This window comes from Eubalaena glacialis, chromosome 7, assembly GCF_028564815.1.
Source record: "Eubalaena glacialis isolate mEubGla1 chromosome 7, mEubGla1.1.hap2.+ XY, whole genome shotgun sequence".
Classification (NCBI taxonomy): domain Eukaryota; kingdom Metazoa; phylum Chordata; class Mammalia; order Artiodactyla; family Balaenidae; genus Eubalaena; species Eubalaena glacialis.
Genome location: NC_083722.1, coordinates 66,578,670 through 66,606,565, shown reverse-complemented (window position 1 = coordinate 66,606,565; position 27,896 = coordinate 66,578,670). Strand labels below are relative to the sequence as shown.

The following is a 27,896-nucleotide window of genomic DNA, read 5'->3' as shown; positions in this document are numbered from 1 at the left end:
GCCCGCGTGCCTAGAGCCTGTGCTCCGCAACAAGAGAAGCCGCTGCGATGAGAGGCCCTCGCACAGCAAAGAAGAGTGGCCCCCGCTCGCCACAGCTGTAGAGGGCCTGCGCGCAGCAGCAAAGACCCAACGCAGCCAAAAATAACTAAATAAAATAATAATAAAATAAAATAAAAGTGGCATTTAGCAATACTGAAATAAATAGCTGACACAGGAATTTTGCTCTGCATTTAGGGAAATGTTCTGGGTCTCTGAGGCCCTATGTCTTAGAATCAAATGCTTCCAACAGCCATAAAATATTCCTGCCCTGGTTTGTTTTAGGACTTGAGCATTTTTCTGGCATCCTTGCTTTGCTAAGTGCCCTGCTGCTTCCAAGCAGTGTGGCTGCGTGGGTGGCATTTCAGCTGCAGCTCAGGCAGGGTTACTTAAGTTCATGTCCATCTATTGCCCATGACTTACCGGCCAGGACCAGGAGGGAGGGACAAGGCATGGGAGTGACTGGAGACTAATAGCAAAACTTTTCTCGTTTGTAGGGTAAAACAGGTTAGGAAAAGTGTAAAGCAATCCTGTCCCTCCATTCCTAGGACCAAAGACTCGATGATCAAAACAGACCCTGCCAGGTAAAATATAGGGCACATAAATGATGAATACTTTTTAAAGTGTAAGTATGTCCCAAATATCTCCTGGGATACACTTATACACTTATATTAAAACATTCCTTGTTACTTATGTGAAATTCAGATGAAACTGGGCATCCTGTATTTTTCTTCTCCAGTGTTACCTGGCAACCCTACCTGCAAGGGCTTCACCAGAAGGAACTTACTCCTTTAATTCCTTATCCAGGTGGGAAATGGAAAGCCAGATATGACTGGAGGCCTCCATTTCAGGCCTTTGGGAGGTTCAGATCTCTCCAGCTGAGCCATTTATCTGAAGTCAACTTAAAATCGCTTTTTAAGATCCTCCCTCAACTGTTCCTTGGGCTGGAAACGTGGACCCCAAACTGATCTTTAACTCGCACTTCAATTCCCTAATGCCCAGCAGAAAGGCCCACCTGGAGAGGTGTTCGCGGGCAGGAAAACGGAGGCAGAGAAATGACCAAGGTGAGGATCCCTTAGCAGGGCCTCCGATTCCAGAACTTCTTATTCACATGTAATTCCTTAGATTTTTAATCTGCGATGGGCTTGCCTTAAGCTTATGAAGTAATTAAATAATGCTTTAATTTTTCTTAACTACAAGAACGAAAAGCTCATCTAAAGTCAAATGCCACGTGCAGATGTTATTTGTTCTATTCTTTATTTTTTTGATGACTCCATGTATTTATTAGTATAATACTTTTTCAACCAAAAATGCACTAAGTACAATTGATACAAAAAGTGACATTTTGACATTACCATTTTAAGCAAAGACAATTTTCTCCACACAAATTTCTAGCCAGAGAATATCATACAAAACAAATTTGAATCGCAGGCCACCAAGCCACTCAAGAGGGATGGAGAGGGAGCATCTTCTATAACTCCTCAGTGCAACCGTATCATTTTTATCTATTTCAAAGTACTGTCATGTTTTGTCTTTATTTTGCCCCTAAGGAATTTTTCGTGTGTTATATCTTTATTTGAATTGCAATTTGAGTGAAAGGTAATCATGAGTGCCAAGATGACTGAAAACTTGGTAAAGAAACTGGTTCAAAAGAAGAACTTCCTAAAACAAATGGCTCTCTCCTGCCCATTTTCCATCAACCATCATCTACTGTCACCACCTCCTATTAGGCCATTCTTTGGGGAGAACTGCAAACTTTTTCGACATTACGTTTTATGTGCAAACCGCATTTATTTACTTTCAAGTTGGTGTTGATTATGTAAATTCCCCTTCTTTGTTCAGTTGCAGCAGTTCAGCAAGGGACAGGTGCAGGCAGGCGGGCACAGGAATCTCACAGGCAGATTTTAAAGCCGTAGAGAAGTATCACCAGCCCCAAACCTCAAATTTGCAGGCACTTTTTTCCTGGCATGGCCAGCCCTTTCCCAGCAGTCACCTCATTTGAGCCTTGACACCGTCTTGAGGGAGGGCACCACAAATGTCATCCAGACCCTTTGGCAGGGCCTGTCCAAAGCGACAGGGATGGTGACAGAAACCTCATTTGTGGCCCCGGTTCTTCCCATTTGAACCAGCTGTTAAGCAGTGAACCTGGAGCCAGATTCTGGATTTTAGAGCCCAGGTCTGGGATATGCTGTTGAAGGATGCCAGTTCCTGCCTTCCATAGTCTACCTGGTGGAGGCCACAAATTCATTCCTTAAATCCTTATTGAACAAGGACGGTGTGCCGGGCACACTCCAGGTGCTGGGGACGCAGCTAGGAAAGGCAGACAAGGTTCAGACCTCCGTGGGGCTTCCATTCTGGAGGTGGCATCAGATGGCGACAAGTGCTCTGAAGATAGGGGCAGAAGGACCAGGTGGGAGGCAGGGCTGCTTTATGGAGGGTGAACAGGAAGTTCTTTCTGGAGAGGGGATGCCTGACCAGCCAGCCTCCTGTCATTGTGGGGCCCCAGCTCTGCAGGCAGGGCAACTGCTGAGCTCCAAGATGGGAACAGGCTTGCTGTCTGAGGGCCAGCCAGGGAGGACAGCAGGTCAGAGTGGACCCAACACGTTGGAGAGAAGGGAGATGCTGTCCGAGCACCAGGCAGGCTCAGCCCATGGTCAGGAGCTTGGATTTTATTTGAATGGTGATGGGGAAGCCGCTGGAAAGCAAATCTTAGCCCAGGTTCTCACCTTCTCCTGTAAAGATCAACAAAGAAAGAGGATGTGGGCTCAGGCACAGACGGGGCGGAGTGGAAAGTGCACGGAGACCCTCACAGGTGACGGCCAGGTGTCCCCCTCTTGAGGAGATTTGCCTCTGGAAGAGGGCGGGTAAGGCCCCTGGCTGCTGCCTGCTGTCCGAAGGTTGGCTCCTGGAGCTTGGGGTTTTCCCAGGGTGTAAAATTCCATTTCCTGAAGCTTCATGTGCTTCTCCAGAAAGCTAGTAGGTGTCCTGATGAGGTTTCAGACCCTGTAGCAGCACTTTTTAGACCCTGGTGGCCTTAACACAGGTTAGGATGGTCCCGTCTGCCTATGCAGACTGCCAAGAAAAGACATTCCAAACTGTCGTGGGGATGAACAGAGCTGAGGCCTGGCGCAGAGGCCGACTTGGGAGAAGGTCAGTCGGGCACCTTATCCAGGGGCCAGATTAAAACATTTCGACCAGTGGTTCTTAGAGTGTGGCCCCTGCATCAGCATCAAGTGGGAACTTGTTGGAAATGCTAAATCAGAAACTCAGCTTTCTGTATTTTAACAAGCACTCCAGATGATTCTAGTACTCAATATTAAGCTTGAGAACCGCTCATTTAGAAGAAAGCTGGGCAGATAGTTAAAAAAAAAAAAAAAAATTCCCGCTTTTGCTGAGACATGGCTCAAATCAGAGCAAAACCAGAAAACTTCAAGGCACGGGGATGTGGGATGTCGTCTCTGCCCCAAAATCAACCAACCACAGAGACTAATATCCAAGTTATAACTTCTCAGTCGAGCAAAACTCCATCATGAAACATATTAATAAAGACTGATCTCTGGCTATTTCTCCCAACCAGTTTCCAAGGCCCTAGTTTATTCTTGGTGCACTCTGGATACTCCTGGAGCATTCATTCACTCATTCACTCATTCATTCTCACACTCTTAGCTGCTGAAGATACAAGATAATGAAACCCTACGTCCACCCTCAGGTAGTTTGTTTCAAGGAGAGGCATATGGCTTGCGAATGAAAAATTACAGGGCAGGGTAATAATTACTACAAGAGTGCTCTGGGCTGGGGTGGGGCTCCTCACCTAGGGCAGGAGGGAGGAGGTCGGCCAGGCTTGGAGGAACAGAAACAGCAGGGGTTAATCCGGTTCAGCCAGCCTAGTGGCTGAGTCAGATCATGACACAGTCAGATGGGAAAGCTCCAGTTCGCAGTCCTAACTTCCCCCTGAGAACAGAATTGTCTGCAGAGTCCAAGTACACCCCATGACCACACGTGTGTGCTTGGGGCGTCAGGGGTTGACTGGAGGAGTGAGGGCACCACTGGCAGCTCCAGCCCCCAAATTACTGACCAGGGGCTGCAAATTCCCAGGGGCTGCATTACCAGCCCCTTTTCCTGTTGAGCGTTCTCATTGGCCGGTCCGCCAGTTCCAAAGCCTAGCAACTCGCTCTCAGTCCTGCCACCCCAGTAGACACTCGAAAACCTCACTTCTATCCCAGCATTTTGTCCTTTTGGAAGTACTTTCAATTGATTGTCCTTTTGATCAAGAAAGGACTGGGAATAAATCCCTGTCCACACAATCAAGAACCTCCGTCCTTAGCACATAGTCTTAGCAGTTCTACTCACATGCACGGCGTGGTCCTCCTTTGGTAATTCATTCATTCAAAACTATTATGCCAGGCCCTGATCCAAATGCCTCCTCTACCCAGTCATCCTGTTACTGATGGTTAATAATTATGCGGTAATTTTTAGTCTCACTAGGAATGAAAAATGCGACAATAAACTACCATTTTTCACCCATCAAATTAGCAATACTTTGTTTTAAAGAAAATACTCAGTGCTAGCGAGGAGGCTGTGAGACGGGCAACTGCAACATCATAATTAGCAATAGAAGTGGGACATCCTTTCTGGAAAGCAGTTTGACAAAAACTATTTCAATGTTAAAACTCATTAACCCAGAAGTTCATCTGGAAGTTTATTATAAGGAAATTATCAGGGATTTAGACAAAGATTTATACCAGCTACCATTTATACCAGCCATTCCCTAAATACATAATTTACCTCCTGTACCAACAAAGATTTCACCAAAACATTGTTTTTCATGGCAAAAAAATTACAAACAGGCTACATTTACAGTAATAGAGAATGTTTAAACAAATTAGAATAAGTCATAGAACACAGTATGCATTAAAAACTGTCTTTAAAGAATTTTAAATGCCATAGGAAATGTTCTTATATATACAGCATGCTTCTAACTTATAAAAATATATAATAAATATACATGCATTAAAAATAACGCAGAGAGGGACTTCCCTGGTGGGCCAGTGGTTAGGACTCCCGAACTTCCACTTCAGGGAGCAACTGGTCAGGGAACTAAGATCCCGCAAGCCGCGTGGCACAGCCAAAAAAAATAATAAAAATAACACAGAGAAATAAAATACTACTAGGTAGGATGGAAACTTACTAATGCTTCCCGCGTTTTCCTATTTTTCTACATTTAGCCTGTATCCCTTTAATAACAGGAAATGTTACAAAAATAAAAGGCGCCTGCGCGAGCACACACGTGACTTCCCCCGGGTATGAGGAACTCCTTACCGCGTTCTTCCTTCAGACAGCTGCCTCCTGGTCCAGTCTTGGTGAGTCACGCAACTCGTTTGAGTATTTAATTTTCTCTTTGCAAAATGAATGTGATAACCCCGGCCTCTCCACCTCATAAGATAGTTGTATGTTGCTGCTGCCTCCTGCCCGTAAAACCCGAGGTGAATGCTAATTACTGATATTACTAACAGACCAATGCTTTCTGGGAGAGGTGAGTCCCGGTGACGGTGACATCATCAGGAAGACTCATGTAAGAAAGGAACGGTCTCCTGGGACATGAAGTCTCCTCTTCCCAGAAACCTTCGTCCTGCGTATTACTCCGCAGGTACTATTGCTGGTACCAAAGGATTTGAAAGCTCGATGGCATTCCACGGAGCGTTTGTTTCTCACGCATACATTTGAGCTGGGGTTTGGCTGATCTTGGCTGGGATCAGCTGGGTTGGGTTGAACGCTGCTGTTTGGGTCCAGGTCTGTCCCACATGCCTCTCATCCTCCCGGGACCAGCAAGCTAGCTGGGGCATGTTCTTCTCCTGGTGACGGGGAGAGGCATAAGAGGACACGCCCAACCACACAAGCACTGTATGCGTCACATCTGGTAATATCCTCCAGCCGAGTCCAAAATCATGGGGCAGGGAAGTGTTTCCCTCCCAAGGTTGTGGGAGGATCTGCAGAGTTACACAGCAGAGGGTGTGAGTGCTGCAGAAGGTGAGGAACCGAGGCTAATGATTCAACCTAGCAGGAGGAGGGTTGGGAAGGTAAAATGAGCCACGAAGCTGTTAGCTCTGTTCAGACTGAAGGCAAGGAGGGAAAGAGATGGGAAGCCCGGGCTGTGACTTGTTGGAGGCAGCCAGGAGATGCCTACTCTGCATCCCTTGTTCATATAGCCAACAGTTACTGGGGGTTGGCCTTGGAACTTGGTGAGGCTCTGAGCTGGGACAAAGTGTAGATGAGAATGAAGGCAGACTCCATTCCCTCTAGCTGTTTTCCTAATCAACTTTCTTTCCACACCTGCAGCCCATTGCCATATTTTAAATGCCCTTTCATTTGCAACTGTCCTGCCTCTTGTGTTGCCATGGTTTTAAAAGGTGGCGTGTATTTAAAAAAATTTTTTTATTAAAGTCTAGGTGATTTACAATGTTGGGTTAATTACTGCTGTACAACAAAGTGAGTCAGTTATACACACACACACATATATATATACATATTCTTTTTCATATTCTTTCCCATTATGGTTTATCACAGGATATTGAATACAGTTCCCTGTGCTATACAGTAAGACCTTGTTGTTTATCCATTCTTTATATACCAGTTTGCATCTGCTAATCCCAAAATTCCAATCCCTCTCCCACCCTCCACCCCCTTGTCAACCACCAGTCTACTCTCCATGTCCGTGATTCTGTTTCTGTTTCATAGATATGTTCATTTGTGTCATATTTTAGATTCCACATTTAAGTGATATCATATGGTATTTGTCTTTATCTTTCTGACTTACTTCACTTAGTATGATAATCTCTAGTTGCATCCATGATGCTGCAAATGGCATTATTTCGTTCTTTTTTATGGCTGAGTAATATTCCATTGTCTATGTGTACCACATCTTTATTGATTCATCTGTTGATGGACATTTAGGTGGTTTCCATGTCTTGGCTATTGTGAATAGTGCTGCTGTGAACATAGGGCTGCATGTATCTTTTCGAATTATAGTTTTGTCTGGGTATATGCTCAGGAGTGGGATTGCCGGACCATATGGTAATTCTATTTTTAGTTTTCTCAGAAGGTGGCGTGTATTTTTATCACCTCAAGACCGTATATCAAGCACTTCCCTCATGCGTAAACGTCTTTATGATCGGAGTTCTCCCTGGGAAAATCAAATGCATGTATTCCCAGTCTGGACCGTCAGGATCCATCTGACGGTGCGGTCTATCATCTAGGAAGGAGGGTCCGCCTGCCAGGACAGCACCTGAGGAAGGTGGGGAGTGGGGTAGCTTCTGCAGATGTGCGCACACAGGGCTAGCTGAGGAGATGCCTCCCCGGAGACAGCAGGGATGGAGAGCTGCAGAGACAGAGCCACCACCTGGCAGCTGGGAGGCAGCTGGCCGCGCATGCTCTGGCTTCAGTGGGAGTGACAAGGCTTGAGGAAATGTTGGCTGAAGGAAGCAAACAGAACCCCACAGAGCCCTACAGGACCAAGTCCCCGACTTTCCCTTTGCAATTCTCTGTGTCGGGGTCTGAGTCTTAACAGGGATTAACAGGGCCCAGCTGGAGGAACGAAATGCACCCTGCAACCCTGGAAGATGGAAACTAGTGTAAACCAAGGGCTCTACCCCAGCGAGAGAGTCTAGGGTAAGATGACTTTCTTTACTCGGAACCAGATGATTTAGCACAACAACAAAAGAGAAGTCTCCTTTTCCTTCTGAAAAGAACCAAATACATAAGAAAAAAAATACCTAGTGTGGAATTCTGTCAAATAATGGCAGATGTCCCGGTTAGGTTGGCACCTGCCTTGCAAGAGCTCACTGTAACGATCAAAAGGCAAGGGTTGGGGGAGATCAGCTCGGTGCTTTGTGACCACCTAGAGGGGTGGGATGGGGAGGGTGGGAGGGAGATGCAAGAGGGAGGGGATATGGGGATATATGTATGCATATGGCTGATTCACTTTGTTATACAGCAGAAACTAACACAACATTGTAAAGCAATTATACTCCAATAAAGATGTTTAAAAAAAAAAAAAGACAAGGATTGGGCCCCAGTCTAATTAGGAGAAAAATCATCAGACACATCCCAAAACACCTGACCAGCACTGCTCAAAACCATCAACGTCATGGAAAACAAGGAAAGTCAGAGAAACTGACTGCCACAGCCAAGAGAAACCTAAGGAGACATGAGGAACGCAGTAACCGGGATGGGATCTTGGAACAGAACAAGACATTGGGTAAAAATTAAGGAAATCCAAATCAACTGTGGACTTCCATTAATAATAATGATCAATGCTAGGTCATTAAGTGTAACAAATATACCACCTTAATGTAAGATGTTTATAACAGGGGAAACTGGATACAGGATGTATTGGAACCCTCTGTGCTATCTTCTTAATTTTTCTATAAATCTAAAACTGTTCTAAAAAAAATAAAGTCTATTAAAAAATCAATTCAAGAGTTGAAAGCACAGACATGGAAACCAGGCTGCCTGGGGTCCAGTCCCGGCTCCTCCTCACCTTGGGTAAGCCACTTAACCCTTTCTGCCATGCCTCAAGTTTCCTCGCCGGAAAATGGGAATAATCATAGGACCTCTGATTGTCCTGGGGACTAAATGAGTTAAAACTTGTTAAACTCTGGAAGAGTGCTTGGCACCAAATAAGTGCTACATGTGCTTATTTAGTATGTAAATAAAACTGAAGATGTGGGTTCACCTCACATGTTCTGTAAAACAGGAGGAAGTGTACATTCGCTGAGTTTTAATTTTTCTTAAAAAAAAAAGGAGCATACTTAGGGCTCAGTTTGGGCTCCACTGTCCCAGAAATCCCATGACCCTGCCCCTTCCCTCTGGCTTGGCCTGAATTGGGTTCTTCCTGTTCTTTCTCCCAATGGTTTCCCATTCTTTGCCAGGTTCAGACGGGGTGACTCAGCCTGGAAACCTCCCGTCAGGAGGCACATCAGCACGGGCAGATCCACCGCTCTCTTGCCTGTCCTAGCTCTTCCTTCTTCCCCGGGAGGGTCCTACTGCACCTGCGTTCCAGCAATACCCCCAGACACCTCCAACCCCACCACCCTCCCCCAGACACGTGGCCCCAACCCCTCAGTCCCTCCTACCTGTGCGGATGCCCTTCCAGCTTGGAGAGCTTTGGTAAAGAGGGAACATCACCGCCCGACAGGATGCCTGGGAAATGCGTGTGTTCCTTATTGCTCAGGAAGAGGTCTTGCTAAAGAACAATCCTGAACTTTGTCCAAATGGTTGAAAGCTTGACACGAGTCATCTTCCTGTGAGCATCTGAAAAAAGCCTGTGTCCAAGCAGAACTGGAAGCACAGATCTGCTGTTTCCTTTAGTCAAGACCTTGAATTCCTGGAGCTGTTTCCTGCCCCACTCATGGCCATGGTCCCTCTCAGGGGCTGCCAGGTAAAATGGAAGCCAAGCACTGCAGTGTGGCAGGGACAGAAAATCTAAAGGATCCAAGCCTGTACAGGATGAGGCTGAATCTCCCAATACTCTTCCCTGGTGGGTTCCCCCACTTGTTTCTAAAGAGGCTTATTTCTTGTCCAAAATCCTGAGACACTGGTGAAGGGGGTCATTAATAGGACCCTCATTTTACAGGTGAGGAAGCCAAGTCCTTCTGGAGACAAAAAAGATTTCAGGCATGTTTCCTGTTTAGAGAAGGGGTTGCAATTCCTCATCCACATTCTAGCCAGGGTTAGCTTGTTTGCTTTGCTTTTCTTTGCCAGCACTTGGCAGTGACCTACATAGACCACATGCCTAATAATAACTTGAGCTTTATTAGCACCCAACATTCAAGGGCCTCTGGGGATTTGGCAAAAGGCAGTATTTAGTAAATCATCTGCTTTAGTAAATCATCGGCTTATACCTCTGGGGCAGCCTTTGAAGAGAAGAGGCTGCCAGCTGGGAGTATCGGCACAGCCGTCACTTGTCTGACTTTTTTCTTTTTCATTTATTTATCTGGAAATCTCTAAGACCATGGCTCACTTGTAAAGGTTGATATTTGAGATAGATAACAACTAGTCTGACTCAGGTATCGGCCAATCAGAATGGATTTTGGCCAAGGGTACCCAACCAAGGCCCTACCCCCACTCCTGCCCCTGATTGGCCAGGCATTGTCCCTAAAGCTGCAGGTTTAGGGGAAGGTCTAGGGAGTTCCAGGGAAGGAGCCTAGGTGGTCAAGGTAGTGGGACAATAGCTGTACCAAGTGACAGGGAAGTAATTCAGTATTTAACCAGCTGACTGTCAACCCTGTATGTACCCATATTCTCAGTTCCTGGGAAGTACAGATCCATGCCACGTGGCTTAACGTTCTCCTAAACGTCCATGATGGTTAACCGTAGCAGGCTAAGGAGTAGAGGTGTTTGGATTCAAGAGCCTTGGGGATTTCATTTTACTGCATCTTACCTCCTCTTTGGTCCCCTGGAGCTGGAGCTGGATCAGGTGTAAGAAGAAGAAGAGTGGTTGCAAGTCACAAGTGATAGCATGAGATGATCAAAGTTAGGGAAGCCCAAGAGGGCCCCTAAGTCCAAAGGTCGGTGTAGAATTCGATGTGAGAAACAGGATAGAACAGGGCAGATGCTGGAAAGATCTAGGACAAGAGGGTCGAGGGGGTCAGAGGGTCTAAAATCACTGCCTCGAAGGCTCCATCACTCCTTGCCAGGGAAGCTTAACTGTGGTTAAAAATGTATGGAAGGGTAGAGCTACTCAGTCCTCAACAGTTCTTAGAACTTCCTTGTGAAAACATTTCCCCAAGTGTTTGCAACTCACCCAGCAAGCTCTTTCTAGAAAAGTTATCCCAGAGGCCAAAGCTGATACTTAAGAGGGACCTTCATTGTTTGAAGGGCTGCTTCCCACTGGGAAAAAGCATGATTTAGATGGGTGGTCTTTTCCATCACAGGGTCCAAATTCTCTAGGACTCTGGCCACCTCAGAGCAGGGTAGCTTTATAAATTTTTACCAGTAAAGTAATTCTAATAGAGCCATTTTCGAAGTGGTCTCAAAGGCCACTGGAGATGCAAGAATTCTCCTGATGGATGCAAATTGCTTTCCAAACATATGAGTCCTTTCTGCTCTTCTGGGTGAATGCCACGCAATCCTCCAGCTGTCATTTAGGGAGAACTAATTGCTTTCTACTATTAACTTATTAAGTGAATCATTAAGGGTGACTGAATTTGGAATTCATGAACCAAAATGAGCGTGTGACCAGAATACTTTTATTCAACATTTATCCAAAATTCTATCATCTATGCAACATGTGGCCACTTGCAAAGCTCCTGCTGTGCGTGCAAAACTGTAAACAGCCAAATGCCCACACTTAGGAGGAAACAAGTTTTGTTTTCTCTCTTAGCAGTTGCTGCTACTGTGTTATCCACGTGGTTGGTTTTAGGTTTTCTGATCTTCTCTAAGATATTTGCCACATCAGTATTTGGGGCCCATAATTTTCTAGTAACTAAATTGGAAGATACATTGTGGTTCAAATAGGAATCATCATACCCCGGTTGCAAAAGCAAATATTTACATAATGCTACCCCCTCTCCCCAAAAGCAAACTGCTTATACGTTGACACTTTGTTATTATAAACAAGTCCCATTGTTTCTTCCATTGGAAAGCGTAAAAGGATAGACTAGATGGGCAGTGAGGTCTCTTGCCTCACCTAAGTGGGTTGAAGTGAAAAAAAAGATGGAAAGTTATTGCTCTTCTCAGGGAAGGTTTTTCAAATGTAATTTTCTTTTTTAAATAGGTTATAAATTCCTATGATTCAAAAGTCAATATCAAAAGTTATAATTGAGAAGTTTCCCTCTCTCTGCTACCCAGTCTGCGTGGATCCTCCACTCCACCCCCGGAAGTCATCACTTCACTAGTTCCTTGTATATCTTTCCACTGTTTCTTTGTGCAAATAGAGGTACTCATATTTTCCTCTTAAAGGGAGGTTTGAAATATTTCACTAATACTCAAAGCTCCCCTGACCCCGCACTAGGAGGTAAAGTTAAATATGGTAGATAAATTCAGAAGTGACTCCAGAAGACTGAAATTGCATCTGAAGTCTATCTTCCTAGGACCGTCCGCAGCACTGGTGTTTTTTTATATACCTGGCTCTTGGGAAAATGATGGACTAGAATTTTCTCCCGACTCCCCAGCTCTGCTTTCACACTCCGCCTCCTCCCGTGTCAACAGCCCCACAAAAGTTTCTGACAAAGGTGCACCTTTTGTTCTATTCCCCACGCCCACCTCCCACAAACACACCTTTGTAGGGTCCCGTCACCTCCGTGCCTGTGGGGACGGGTAAATGGCTTCTAATGTATATACAGTATTCCAGGAAGCAATGGCTGGCTCCTTCAATTCAAGGGTTCTTCCAAATGGAAATAGTCCTTCAACATGGGGCTAATGGGAAAACTTGATACTGGAGGATGTCCCAAATGTACAATATTCAACTTACTGATGGAGTGCTTATTATATGCCAGGTGCTATGGGCGGGTGCCAGGTAGAAGGGTGAGTAGGACACAGTGCCTGCCCTCATGGACCTCATGAGGAGAGTTACAACACGGAAGAGCCGCGAGGGTGCAGAGCTCAGAGAGGGCTTCAAAGCCGAGATAAGAGGGGCAGGTAGACTCAGCCAGGCGGTGAGCGGGGGTCTGAGGCAGCATCATGTGCAGAGGCCTCTGGGGTGAAAAAGTCAGGATTCCTTCCTCCTCTGCTACAACTTCCTTTCCAAGCAGGACCTCGTGGAGGTAATTCTGGTGACAAAAGGAGTGACTTTAATGGAGATGTAGGGGCGGTAGGATTTGGAGGTGCTTGGGAGTGTGTGGAGGTGTGTGGCACATCACAAGGCGTGGACACGGGCCTGGGGCTGTTCTGAGCCAGGTCAGGTGAGGGGGGTGCTACTGGGAGTCAGGAAATTAGATGCCTTCTTGCCCCGGGACCCCCAAGTTTATTCCAGGCTCTACTTCATACATTGCTTTGGAAACCTCAGAAAACAGCATGGCCATGGGAGCTTCAAGGGAAAGGTCTTGACATACCAAGGAGTCAGAAGGTGAAGCAGTCCAGTTCCCAACAAAAAACAGATGGCACGTTGAAAACAGGATAACCTGGGGAGGGATTATTTATGAAAGTGTGGGCGGGGGGGGGCAGGGGACAACCAGTGCTGCAGTAGCTGGGGCTTTACCACCCAGAGCCCTACCACCCGGGGCCCAAAGGAAGGAGATTAGGAACAGTTACCAGAGCCTGTAGGGGGCGAGTGCCTTGTTTGGCTCCTGGGTCTTGAAAGGAGCAGTGACCTTCGGCAGAGGTGACCTTGCAGAGAGGGAGAGAGGGGAATAAATTCCCAGCCACACTGTCCTTCCCCCTGCCAGGCCTCCCTCGTAGCTGAACCCTGCCATATGAGAGGACGCGGGGCCTGTTGTGAGGCTCCAGGCACAGGGAAGCGTGGGGCGGGGATCTGCAGGGGCACAGGAGGCAAGAAGGAAACCCACCAAGTCCTCGCTGTGGCTTGAGGTGGCAGGAGACCGGACAAGATTGCTTTTCTTTATGCTTTTCTCCATTTTTCTAAGAGTCTCAAAATGAGCACATATGACTCCCGATTGGAGAAACGATGATTTTTAATTTAAAAAGGCAAAACCACAAATCAAGCCTTGGTAAATTTAAAAAAATTGAAATTGTATCAAGTATCTTTTCCGACCACAACGCTATGAGACTAGATATCAATTACAGGAAAAGATCTGTAAAAAATACAAACACATGGAGGCTACACAATACACTACTTAATAATGAAGTGATCACTGAAGAAATCAAAGGGGAAATCAAAAAATACCTAGAAACAAATGACAATGGAGACACGACGATCCAAAACCTATGGGATGCAGCAAAAGCAGTTCTAAGAGGGAAGTTTATAGCAATACAAGCCTACATCAAGAAACAGGAAACATCTCGAATAAACAACCTAACCTTGCACCTAAAGCAATTAGAGAAAGAAGAACAAAAAAACCCCAAAGCTAGCAGAAGGAAAGAAATCATAAAGATCAGATCAGAAATAAATGAAAAAGAAATGAAGGAAACAATAGCAAAAATCAATGAAACTAAAAGCTGGTTCTTTGAGAAGATAAACAAAATTGATAAACCATTAGCCAGACTCATCAAGAGAAAAAGGGAGAAGACTCAAATTAATAGAATTAGAAATGAAAAAGGAGAAGTAACCACTGATACTGCCGAAATACAAACGATCATGAGCGATTACTACAAGCAACTCTATGCCAATAAAATGGACAACCTGGAAGAAATGGACAGATTCTTAGAAATGCACAACCTGCCAAGACTGAACCAGGAAGAAACAGAAAATATGAACAGACCAATCACAAGCACTGAAATTGAAACTGTGATTAAAAATCTTCCAACACACAAAAGCCCAGGACCAGATGGCTTCACAGGCGAATTCTATCAAACATTTAGAGAAGAGCTAACACCTATCCTTCTCAAACTCTTCCAAAATATTGCAGAGGGAGGAACACTCCCCAACTCATTCTACGAGGCCACCATCACCCTGATACCAAAACCAGACAAAGATGTCACAAAGAAAGAAAACTACAGGCCAATATCACTGATGAACATAGATGCAAAAATCCTCAACAAAATACTAGCAAACAGAATCCAACAGCACATTAAAAGGATTATACACCATGATCAAGTGGGGTTTATTCCAGGAATGCAAGGATTCTTCAATATACGCAAATCAATCAACGTGATACATCATATTAACAAATTGAAGGAGAAAAACCATATGATCATCTCAATAGATGCAGAGAAAGCTTTTGACAAAATTCAACACCCATTTATGATAAAAGTCCTGCAGAAAGTAGGCATAGAGGGAACTTTCCTCAACATAATAAAGGCCGTATATGACAAACCCACAGCCAACATTGTCCTCAATGGTGAAAAACTGAAACCATTTCCACTAAGATCAGGAACAAGACAAGGTTGCCCACTCTCACCACTATTATTCAACATAGTTTTGGAAGTGTTAGCCACAGCAATCAGAGAAGAAAAAGAAATAAAAGGAATCCAAATCGGAAAAGAAGAAGTAAAGCTGTCACTGTTTGCAGATGACATGATACTATACATAGAGAATCCTAAAGATGCTACCAGAAAACTACTAGAGCTAATCAATGAATTTGGTAAAGTAGCAGGATACAAAATTAATGCACAGAAATCTCTTGCATTCCTGTATACTAATGATGAAAAATCTGAAAGTGAAATTAAGAAAACACTCCCGTTTACCATTGCAACAAAAAGAATAAAATATCTAGGAATAAACCTACCTAAGGAGACAAAAGACCTGTATGCAGAAAATTATAAGACACTGATGAAAGAAATTAAAGATGATACAAATAGATGGAGAGATATACCATGTTCTTGGATTGGAAGAATCAACATTGTGAAAATGACTCTGCTACCCAAAGCAATCTACAGATTCAATGCAATCCCTATCAAACTACCACTGGCATTTTTCACAGAACTAGAACAAAAAAATTTCACAATTTGTATGGAAACACAAAAGACCCCGAATAGCCAAAGCAATCTTGAGAACGAAAAATGGAGCTGGAGGAATCAGGCTCCCTGACTTCAGACTATATTACAAAGCTACAGTAATCAAGACAGTTTGGTACTGGCACCAAAACAGAAATATAGATCAATGGAACAGGATAGAAAGCCCAGAGATAAGCCCACGCACATATGGTCACCTTATCTTTGATAAAGGAGGCAAGCATATACAGTGGAGAAAAGACAGCCTCTTCAGTAAGTGGTGCTGGGAAAATTGGACAGGTACATGTAAAAGTATGAAATTAGAACACTCCCTGACACCATACACAAAAATAAACTCAAAATGGATTAAAGACCTAAGTGTAAGGCCAGACACTATCAAACTCTTAGAGGAAAACATAGGCAGAACACTCTATGACATAAATCACAGCAAGATCCTTTTTGACCCAGCTCCTAGAGAAATGGAAATAAAAACACAAATAAACAAATGGGACCTAATGAAACTTAAAAGCTTTTGCACAGCAAAGGAAACCATAAACAAGACCAAAAGACAACCCTCAGAATGGGAGAAAATATTTGCAAATGAAGCAACTGACAAAGGATTAATCTCCAAGATTTACAAGCAGCTCATGCAGCTCAATAACAAAAAAACGAACAACCCAATCCAAAAATGGGCAGAAGACCTAAATAGACATTTCTCCAAAGAAGATATACAGATTGCCAACAGACACATGAAAGAATGCTCAACATCATTAATCATTAGAGAAATGCAAATCAAAACTACAATGAGGTATCATCTCACACCGGTCAGAATGGCCATCATCAAAAAATCTAGAAACAATAAATGCTGGAGAGGGTGTGGAGAAAAGGGAACACTCTTGCACTGTTGGTGGGAATGTAAATTGATACAGCCACTATGGAGAACAGTATGGAGGTTCCTTAAAAAACTAAAAATAGAACTACCATACGACCCAGCAATCCCACTACTGGGCATATACCCTGAGAAAACCATAATTCAGAAAGAGTCATGTACCAAAATATTCATTGCAGCTCTGTTTACAATAGCCAAGACATGGAAGCAACCTAGGTGTCCATCATCGGGTGAATGGATAAAGAAGATGTGGCACATATATACAATGGAATATTACTCACCCATAAAAAGAAATGAAATGGAGGTGTTTGTAATGAGGTGGATGGAGTTAGAGTCTGTCATACAGAGTGAAGTAAGTCAGAAAGAGAAAAAGAAATACAGTATGCTAACACATATATATGGAATCTAAGGAAAAAAAAAAAAAAAAAAAAAAAGGTCATGAAGAACCTAGTGGCAAGATGGGAATAAAGACACAGACCTACTAGAGAATGGACTTGAGGATATGGGGAGGGGGAGGGGTGAGATGTGACAGGGTGAGAGAGTGGCATGGACATATATACACTACCAAATGTAAAATAGATAGCTAGTGGGAAGCAGCCGCATAGCACAGGGAGATCAGCTCGGTGCTTTGTGACCACCTAGAGGGGTGGGATAGGGAGGGTGGGAGGGAGGGAGATGCAAGAGGGAAGAGATATGGGAACATATGTATATGTATAACTGATTCACTTTGTTATAAAGCAGAAGCTAACACACCATTGTAAAGCAATTATACTTCAATAAAGATGTTTAAAAAAAAAAAAAAAAGGCAAAACCACAAACCACATCAATAGCAATAACAACAAGGAATGTGTCCCAAGGAGACCCCCCCTGGGAGTACCAATGCTTTCATTACTTAGAGCGGGAAAGGGAGGCCTCACCAAAAATTCTGTCCCACTCTGAACAGCCAGCTGACCCTTTCCCACGGGACGCTGACCACAAACAAAGCACGTGGAACCGGCGCTCTCAACCGAGTTCTTGGGAAGAAGAGTCACTGGGTCCTGAAGAAAGTGACACCCAAGCCCTTCCTATTTCTCTGAAGCAAACCTTGTGTGGGCGGGTTGGGGGTAGGGAGTGGTCATAGGGGAAGATGCTCAGCTTTCCAGGGACATGGGTTCAAGTCCTGGCCCAGCCGCTTCATCATGGGGGAGCCTGAAGCATTTACAGGCTCTGAGTCTTGTATTCAAGTGACCGTGAGTGTGATGATGATCCTTCGCTCTAAGAGTCATTGTGAGGGTTCACGACCTTGTAAGTGGTAAGAATCTCTACAAATATTCCTTGATGAAGGAGAGCAGTGCACAAAGGTAATCACCACCACAAAAGGCAAGAACAAATACATCCGCGGCCTTTAGGAGGCCTGAGGCCTGTAGCCCAGCTCATGCGTGGACAGAAAGAACACAACCTTGGTGAACTAAAGAGAAACACAGCACCAGAGCCCGCTGGGAGGGATTTCTCTGTTTCCCATCAGATGGTCTTTCTCTCTCCAGTCTTCTCCTGTTTCTCTGCCTTCTCCACCCCTCAGCTCCCTGGGGTCCCTGTGCCCAGGAACTGGCTAGGAGTCTCTCGTGGGAGTCTCTCCCTATGTGCAAGGTGAAGGTAGACCCTCAGATTTAGGACTTGCAGAGGCTTCAGAGGTCAGCACCTATGATGCCCACCTTTCTCTTGCTACCTTGACTGCCTTTGGCGTGTAATTTCAGTGTGGGATTGTTCTAAAAGGCCCCTGTCCCATGAGGGAGGGACAAGACAGATGAGGCCAGTGGAAACCAAGAGGAACCGAGAGAAAAATCATGGCAGAAGAGGGCATGAAAAGAAGGCAAAATAAGGAAATGGGAAATTCATGATAAAGACTGGAAATGTGATCACACTTTCATAGTCATTCTCAATCCCTTTGACATTTGGCGCCATGGGGTCCCAGGCTCTTGCAGCCAGAGCCTGAAGGGTTTAGGGCTGGAGAGAAATGCAGTGGCCAAGGAAAACTCTTGTCAGATGCCACCCCCTTCCCAGACCCTCCCCACCTCTTACACCTCTGACCATGACCCAGCGGACAGAAGGAGCACCCAAGCCACACCTGGACCTCCTGTGCTTGAAAGCACTGACCTTGTGTTCCTCCCCAATTTAAACTACGGGATCTGACCTACAACTAGTGGTGTTTGTCCTTGGTACAGGGGAAAGATGGGTGGTGGGTACAGGAGTCCAGAAACAGAGAAAAAGGTATGAAAGTGGAGCACTTATTTTTCCTGAAAGATGGGGGAGGGGCTAAAATTGTGGATTCTGGAATCAGACTGAGAAGGTCCAAATCCCATCTCTTCTGCTTCCTGTCAAGGTCACCCCCTTACTTAGCTACCTGAGCCCTCTGATCTGTCACTATAAGTGGGATGACCAGACCAGATGTGCTCCCTAAGGGGATGCAATGTCAAATACACAGCATCAACTCGGACACATTCTTGCCTTAAAAAAAAAAAAAAAAAAAAAATTGATCCTGAAATTAAGCCTCTAGATGTCTTACCAGTTTCCAGGGAGTACAGGGGACTGAAGAACAGATTAAGCAACACTACAAGGAAGCAAGCAGCCCAGTCCAGAACGTGGGACATCCTACAAAATAAATGACCTGGTGTCTTCAACAAACCAACTGCAAGGAAATGAAAATTTACAAAGGAGTGGAAACTGTTACAGAACAGAAGGGACCATCAAAACAAAAGGGTGAGGCTTGTTTGGATCCTGATTTGAAAAAAAGCCCTAAAAAGACATCTTTAAGAGAACTAACCTGATATTAAGGAATAACTGTTAATTTTGTGGATAACGGCATGGCGGTTATATTTCTAAAACACCCTTTTTTTTTTTTAGCATTATTCATTTTAATTAATTTATTTTTGGCTGTGTTGGGTCTTCGTTTCTGTGAGAGGGCTTCCTCTAACTGTGGCAAGCGGGGGCCACTCTTCATCGCGATGCGCGGGCCTCTCACTATCGCGGCCTTTCTTGTTGCGGAGCACAGGCTCCAGACGCGCAGGCTCAGCAATTGTGGCTCACGGGCCTAGCTGCTCCGCGGCATGTGGGATCTTCCCAGACCAGGGCTCGAACCCGCGTCCCCTGCATTAGCAGGCAGATTCTCAACCACTGCGCCACCAGGAAAGCCCTAAAACATCCTTTCTAACTACAGACACGCACTGAAGCACTTACGGGTAAAATGACAGGATGTCTGGGATTCGGAGGGTCGGGGCAGAGTTAAAATTGTTGGAGCTGAGTGATGAGTGCCTGAGTTTTCATTTTATTCTTCTGTCTATATTGCGTATTTTTGAAAATTTTCATCACAAAACATTTTAATAGAGCCACAGATATATGACTACAATGGCGTTAGTTTGGATCAGACACCTTTGTTAGGACCTCAGCATCCGTCGGGCTTACCCTTGATTGTGGGCATGCCTCGGGGCGGGGTTCCGCCCAGCTTTGACTTGCTTCACTTCCAGAGCAAGCCATGTGTCTCTCTGACCTGTGGCCTGGGATGCCAGCCAGAGCCTGCTCAGGACACCCCCTGCAACCGGGCCGTGAGGAGCCCACAAGTGCAGGGGAGTCAGTGCCTGTGGGCAGTAAGGCCAGGTGCCTTGTTTTAAAGGTGCATAAACTGTGGCTGTGTGAAGTGCAGGGATGCCTTCATGACAGCTGGCTGGGGACAGAGCTGGACGAGGGATTCTGTCTTGAGGCCTTCCACGGTACCCAGCGGAGGGCTCTGCCCACAGGAGGCCCTCGATAAGGATGTTGTGCATGAGTAAAGAAATGCCAGGGTCAAAAGAAGAGAGACCATAAGAACACAACACAGTGAACAATAGAGGTTAAAAAAATAGGTCTATTTTGCTTTATATGACTGATTTTAATGTTTTAAAGTTGAAATATAGTTGATTTACAATATTGTGTTACTTTCAGGTGTACAGCAGTGATTCAGATATATATATATGTTATATATATTATTATATATATATATTTTTTCAGATTCTTTTCCATTATAGGTTATGACAAGATATTGAATATAATTCCCTGTGCTCTACAGTAGGTTCTTGTTGTTTATCTGTTTTATATATAGTAGTGTTATCTGTTAATCCCATACTCCTCATTTATCTCCCTGCCCCTTTCCCCTTTGGTAACCATAAGTTTGTTTTCTCTGTAACTGTGTTGTTTTCCATGACTGCTTTTAAAAATCCCAAAATGTCATTTGAGAAAATGAGTAATTATGAAGGAAGACAGTCCTTCACCCCACAGCAGTACACTTCTGCAAAGGTGGTAAAGCACCAAGCTTACTGTCCCTTAGCTCTGCCTTCAACAGAGCTAAGGGGCAGTAACGAACCCCAGCGTCCGTGCACATAGATGAACGTGGGAACAGGTATGTGTGCTCCATATTTTTGCAGGTAAAAATAGCTCATGAGCCTGGAAGAACAATCTGCTTTAATTCTAGGAATTTGAAAAAACACTTGTAGCCAAGAACAGATTCTCTGTTTTGAAGATAATTGGCATTTCCCCCCAACCACAAATATTTTAAATATTAACATAAGTGAGATAACATGCAGAGGCAACGCCTCAGGCCCCAGTCCTGTGACCATGGGAATTCATTCCTTCTCCCCTTCTCTCCCTTTTCACTGTCTCCTGGGACATCCAGGGAGCTGTGATTGAATCTGTAGAATTGCTAAGTTCTAAAAAATAAGCTTCTTGTCTATCAGGTTAAGATATGCAAAAGATAGTCCATATTCCTCTTTTTTGTGTGTAAAGAGCTAGGTAGAAAATATTTTTTTTGGAAGAAACCTGGCAAGAAGAAAGCTGGTTGAGGGATGGAGGTTCCTACTGCGTGGATAACCTGTTTAGCCAGCACCAGATGGCTTGGAGGGCGGGTAATGAGATCCAAAGTGCTCTCTATCTAGGTCAGTGTTGAATCCAGTCCAGGTCACAAATCACAAAGAGAGTTGTTTGGCCAGATGTGTGTTCAGAGGCTGATGGAAATGAGAGGATGTTTTGAGACCCAGATATATTTGAATTTGGGTCTAATTTGGCTCCTTTGGGGGCCTGACTTCTCAGCTGGAGCTGTCGTGGAAGGAAAGCTTTGTGTATAGGATGGATATGCAACTGTGGTTCTTGCCCAAAAGATTACAGAATGTCATTGACTTTCCAGGACTTTAAAGAAAAACGTAGTGTCTAGTGTAAACTGGAACATCGGGAATCTCCTCATACATGGGAGATGAATGTAAATTATTACAGCTTTTCTACAGATAAATTTGACCATGCATGTAAAAAAATCCTAACAGTTTGCAAAGCATTTGCCTAGCATTCTACTTCTAGGAGTTTATTCTAAGGATATAATCAAGCACGTGCCCTAAGATCTTTAGTAATAATAATAATCATAGTAATAATTTTTTCCAAAAATAGCGCAATGAACTAATCTTACTGTCCAACAGTAGGGGATTTTAAAAAAATGATGGTACAATGTAATATCTTCAGTCACTAAGAAAAATATTGTAGGTATATATTTATTGACATAGAAAGATGTCTGTGGCCTATTGCTAAGTGGTAAAAAGCTGGTTATAAAATAGTCTGAGGCCATATTTGCTTTTCAAAAGCTTTTTACACACGCATGTGCATAAGAACATACACGTATATGTGCTTAGAAAAATATACAAAAGGTTAGTCACGGTTATCTCTGGGTGATAGAATAACAGGCAGTTTTTCTTCCCTTCTTTTTAGTTTCTTTTCTGAATTTATAATAAACAAGCATTTACTTTTAAGTCTTTTATTGAAACGTATTTTAAAACAGAAATTAAGAGCTTTTCAGAAGGATTCTCTGTAGTGGTCAGAAGGACAGTAGTGGAGGGGTGTGATCTGTGGAGTTGGAGGTCTGCCGAAGGAATGGGTGACCCAGACTCTGTCCTCTTCACGGGAGACGTGCTTTTAGGGAGTCAGCCCCAAGCTCATGTGGAATGACCTAGTGTGGAGTCAAGAAGCCTCTGTGGTCCTCCCCAAGCAATGCAGACACCGTGTGCTTTAGAACAGTCAGGCTGCACACACCGGCCAGGGGGTGGAACGGGCAGTTCGTAGGCAGAACAGAACTAGTCTCTTTCTTAAAAGTTACTCTTCTTGGCTCATTCCTCATCCTCAATGATTTAAACATTAAATTTCCTAATCCCTCAAGAGAGTTCATTGAAAGTATGAAAGGAACCCAAATAACCATCAAGAGAAGACAGAGCCAGCCAAAGGCGGTTTCTTTTTAGTTTTAGGTGTTCCTTCCTAACAACAGATGTCTCAGCCCCGGGGGAGCCCAGCTCGGGATTGATGCTCCTTTTTCCCTTTGGCTCTCTGGGGTCTGCAGTAAGCGCCCTCCCACCCTTCCAGCACACGCATGTCCTCAACAAAAGTGGGTACAGCTGCAAATCGGGGATGAGTGAATCTGCCCCAGAATGCTAACATCAACTTGAAAAGTAAGCAAGCCGGCGGCCCAGCCTAGGGTTTCCAGCCTCCAGGGTAAGAGCAGGGCTGGGGTGATGTGTACAGTTTGCCATGTGATGGGCTCCTGGAGTCCTGCGTGGCAGGGTTCGGAGTTAGGAAGACATAAATGTGTAGAGGTGACCATGCCTGGAGCTGAGAGACCCTGAGAGACCCACACAGCCATACCCAGGCCCATCCACCTGCCCCTCTCGGTGCTACGGAGGAAGGGGCTTTGTGACCACTCAAGGCTGATTCTGAAGAATTGGAAGGCCAACGGCATAGCTTATGGAGCTGCTTTGGATAAGTGACACAAACTCTTGGAATCATTCTACCTTTGTAAAGTGGAAATAACACAAACCCAGGGAAGTTGTATTGATTAAATGAGACGATTGGCCTAGAAGAGTCTCATGTGGAAGGTCTGTGGTACTTGTGAAAAAGAAGTCCTGAGTTCTACCTTCTGACGTAACTTCCTGGGGGCAACGATTGCTAACCATTGACCCCAATATCAGCCTTCCCTTTCTTAGCTGTGCAGCAGCTCCCCAGAATAAAGATCCATTTCCCATCCTCTCCTGTAGCGAGGTGTGGTCATGAGAACATGTTCTGACCAGTGGAATATACGTGGGAGGGTTACATGCAACTTACCTTATTAGAAGGAAGGGACCCTTTCATGCCTTCCTCTATCTCCTGGGCCAGAATCTAGACTTGGTTAAGGCTGGAGCTTAAATAGTCAAATCATCACATTGGCCCGTGAGCTGAGGGTGGCAGAGTGATAAGACAGAAGGAGCCTGGGTCCCTGACAACCTCACAGAACCATCACAGCAGCCCAGCTCCCTCCTTCTGGATTCATTTACAAGGAGGGAAAGAAACTTCTGTGCTATTTAAATCACTGTTGTTTTGGATTTTCACTCATTTGCAGACAGGCCTAATGGTAACTTAAACATCACTCAAGCTGTATTTAAAGTTGTTTAAAGTTGGCTTTTTTTTTTTGGTCTCATCTGTGAAAACACTGATTAGCAGCTTACCACCCTGATAGCAGCCATTCACATTTGTGAGATCTCCTAATAGATGCCTCCCCCCACTCACAGCATCTTCTGTCACACTGTCCCCCCACTGACCTGCCTCCTTTTTGTCTATGGCAAGTCACTGCCCACCCTGTAGGGTTTCCCAGCTGATTCGAGGAACAGGGCTTGTCGGTGGGCACCAACCACAAGGAGACCCCAGAGTCATTGACTCTGTTCAAACAACAAAGGAAGTTATGTTTATAAGAGAGGAAGTAAGTGCATATCCGGGGAGTGGGTGGAGGCTATAGTATTTGAAAAGCTTTGAACTGCAACATTTCAGAGACATTTTGAAAGCTCCAGAAAGATCTGCGTGTAAACTTTTAGGAATGATTTTATTTTTCCTTGAAACAGAAGATTTATTTTAGTCTCCCATTTCCTGTTTCCCTCTGTTTATTTTATGATAAGGGACGCTGATACGATGAAAGAAGCTTGTTCTGAACTAATTTTCTTTTCTAAAGATTTTTATCTCTGACAGTGTTTTGTAAAAAAAAAAAAAAAAAAAAATTATTTTCTTGGCTCTGATTTCTTTGAGGTGGCTTATTTCCTTGCTAGAAAGAATTGTATAGGTTTTTTTTGTTTTGTTTAGTCATTGCTGGTTTGTTGGGTTTTTGTGTGTGTGTGTGGTAAAATATCCATAAAATTTACCATTTTAACCATATTTAAGTGTACAGTTTACTGGCATTAAGTATATTCACGTTGTACAACCGTCACCACCATCCATCTTCAGAATTTTTTCATTTTCCAAAACTGAAACTCTGTACCCATGAAATAATAGCTTCCCACAGCCCCTGGCAACCCCTGTTCTACTTTCTGTCTCTGTGGATTTGCCTACTTTAGGAACCTCATTGAAGTTGAATCGTACAATATTTGTCCTTTTGCGTCTGGCTTATTTCACTTAGCAGTATGTCTTCAAGGTTCATCCACAATGTAGCATGTGTCAGAATTTCCTTCCTTTTTAAGGTTGAATAAGACTTATTTTATGTATATACCACATTTCTTTTATCCATTCATCTGTGATGACCACTTGGGTTGCTTCCACCTTTTCGGCTATTGTGAGTAATGCTGCTATGGACATGGGTGTACAGATATCTGTTTGAGACCATGTTTTCAGTTCTTTTGGCTACATACCCAGGAGTGAAATTGCTGGATCTTATGGTAGTTCTATGTTTAATTTTTTTGAGGAGCCATCCTACTGTTAGGGGTTACTTCAGAGTTAGAGCAGGATGGTGTAGTTTTTTTAGTAGTGGGTAAAACACTGGTTCTGAAACTGGTCTGTGCATCAGAATTACCTGGGAACTCTTAAATACAAATTCTTGAGTTCCCCACTCTCCAAGACTATTAAGTGAAGTTATCTAGGAGGGGAGCCTGGAATCTGGAATTTAACAAGTTTCCTGTGACACTCATCTGTGGAGTGGCCTTTGGGACCAGCAGGGCTGGGAGGAGGGTTCCAGCTGCCCATATAACGTCCACTACACACACCCAAAGGGAGCTGAGCTTTGTCAGACACCGGGGCCACTCTGCCTACATCTCTCTGTATGGTAGGTGCTTCTTGTACGAAAGTAAGGAGTAAGGAAAGCCATCTCCGCAGCTTCCCAAGGAACCAGAATAACAGCCCTCATTGCTCGGGATTCCCAGCTGCTTTATGGTCTGGTTGTCCTTGTTAATCTCTCAGGAGGGGCAGAGGAGCCTCCTTGGAGAGTTTTTCCATGTACATTTCCAGAGACAGGATTTGATTAGCCCTATTTTTCGCTATCCAGTGTCAAAGGCTCCTCTTTGACAGTACCTCCAGTGCCTGGAGTCAAGCCTCCTCATAGGTGGTTGGGCTTCCTTCCGCCCAGTCTACTGGAGCCTTCAGTAGGGATTCCTGGTTCAGTGGGTTGTGGCCAGGGTGGCAGGGTCACTTGGCACAAAGCCTGGCACCTCGGCGCAGGAGGGAATATCTGTTTGGCCTCTCTCCCAACAGCATGCACTTACAGGAATGCTCACAAAGGTCTGTGGATCCTCCAGGACAGGCATCAGAATTTTTTTTTAATTAGGATTTTCTTTGTAGTTTTGTTTTGCATTTTGGAATAAACTCATTCATAGGGAGCTTAGAAAGTTTAGAAACTACAGGAAGATAGAAGGAAGGAGGGAAAAACAAATCACTCCTGATCCCACTCCCCAGGGTCTACCATTTTTAGTGAGTTTCCTACTTGTCTTTTTTTTTTGGCATAGTTTTTTTATTTGCTCACTTATCATTCTAAGTATTTCCCCATGTTATTATAAACTCAAAAACACATTTTAATGGGTACATGGATCTACCATGGTTTATTTAATTCTTTCCCTACTGTTTAATATTTTTTGTTGTTTCTAATTTTTTCATCTATTGAAAATAGTACTACAACAAGTACCTTTAGACAGAAAGCCTCTTGCAAATTGTTTCCTTGGGCCAGAGTCCAAGAAATGGGATTAAGTTAAAGTCATGGACATATTTAAGGCCTTTGCTATGTATCTCATTTATGAAAGGATTGGTACCAAATTGCGCAACCATTAGCAAAGTACAAAAGTGTGCATCATTACCTAGATTCTGGCCCATTGGTTCACAGCTATAAGTAATTTGGCACCCAGGGGACATTTGTCAATGTCTGGAGGCATTTTTGGTTTTCACAATGGGAGAGATACTCCTGGTGCCTAATGGGTAGAGGCCAGAGATGCTACTAAGCATCCTACAATACACATTACAGTCATGTGCAATGGAAAATCATCTAGCCCACAATGTCAAGGGTGCCAAGGTTGAGAAACTCTACTGTAGCCATCACTTGGATCACAACCCTTTCAGAGAGAAAAATACAGAATCTTATCAGTCCAATTTCAAGGCCCAGTTGTCAGCTGCTGTTGCTTCTGTTAGCGCCATATGATGTCAACGTTGAAAACTGGTCTAACACTAGTTCACCGTGACCTTGTCCAGGATTAGCAGCCTGCTCCAGAATCAGATTTCCCCTTGACCAACCCAGGGCACCACTCAAAGCACCCCTCCCCCTGGGGCCCTGAGAATTCTTACCAGTCACCTGTCAGTGGTTCAGTCCAGACCACTGCCGCCCATCAGAAATGTTCTAATACAATTACACTTCAAAAGGGGGGATATATACTCTGATTTTGATAAGTATTCTGGGATCCTATGCAAATTTACCCACACATCGCCCCATTCAAGACCCACAGTAGCCTCTGTGCAACATACCAAAACCCTAGGACTTTGAGGATACAATTTCAAAATCATCAATCTAGTGTGTGGTAGAGCCAGCTAGCTCGTCCCAATATCTGTTCTCCCTTTCCTCCATTGCTAATAGAATCCCCAACTTTTAGTTGGTCAATGGCTTCTCAGAATAGACACCTCATTTCCCAGACTCTCTTGCAGCTACTCAATGGCTTAAAAGTGGAAATGTTGAATGTGACTTTGGGTGGTACCATTTAGAAAGGCAATGTGCCCTCTTTCACTGACGGCAGAAATGTGGACATGCTAGCTTGATCTAGAGCAGCCATCCTAGACCAGAGGTGGAAGTCAAGTTCAGAGGATGGCAGAGCAATGATATAGAGGGAGCCTGGGTCCTTGATGATCACAGAGTTAATGTTCTAGCCCCATACTCTTAGCACCAGGCTTCACTACTGGAAGAGAATAACCTCATGTTTGATTTAAGCCACTGTTGTCTTGGTCTCTGTTACAGTTGAACCTAATCCTAATTGACACATAATCCAGGTCTCTCACTTGAAAGATACAAATGGAGGCCTGAATGGATTATATCAGGCTCAGTTCATGGTGCTTTTTCTTTCAGCTGTCTGGGAGTTTACTAAATAAAATTTTTTAAATGTGTGAATCATTTAAGAGAAATGGT

General features: G+C 44.3%; 2 long non-coding RNA genes across 2 annotated transcripts in view; one reads left to right on the top strand and one right to left on the bottom strand.

Moving 5' to 3' along the window:
- LOC133094628 (uncharacterized) overlaps positions 1-9,256 on the bottom strand; it is a 66,797-nt gene extending 57,541 nt beyond the window's left edge. The window contains exons 1-2 of the long non-coding RNA XR_009701484.1: positions 9,168-9,256; positions 5,356-6,023 (exon numbers count right to left, since the gene is read on the bottom strand). This is a non-coding gene — a long non-coding RNA (uncharacterized LOC133094628). The remainder of the gene's footprint in view (positions 1-5,355; positions 6,024-9,167) is intronic.
- LOC133094627 (uncharacterized) overlaps positions 1-27,896 on the top strand; it is a 34,436-nt gene that overhangs the window by 2,489 nt on the left and 4,051 nt on the right. The window contains exon 2 of the long non-coding RNA XR_009701483.1: positions 5,283-5,396. This is a non-coding gene — a long non-coding RNA (uncharacterized LOC133094627). The remainder of the gene's footprint in view (positions 1-5,282; positions 5,397-27,896) is intronic.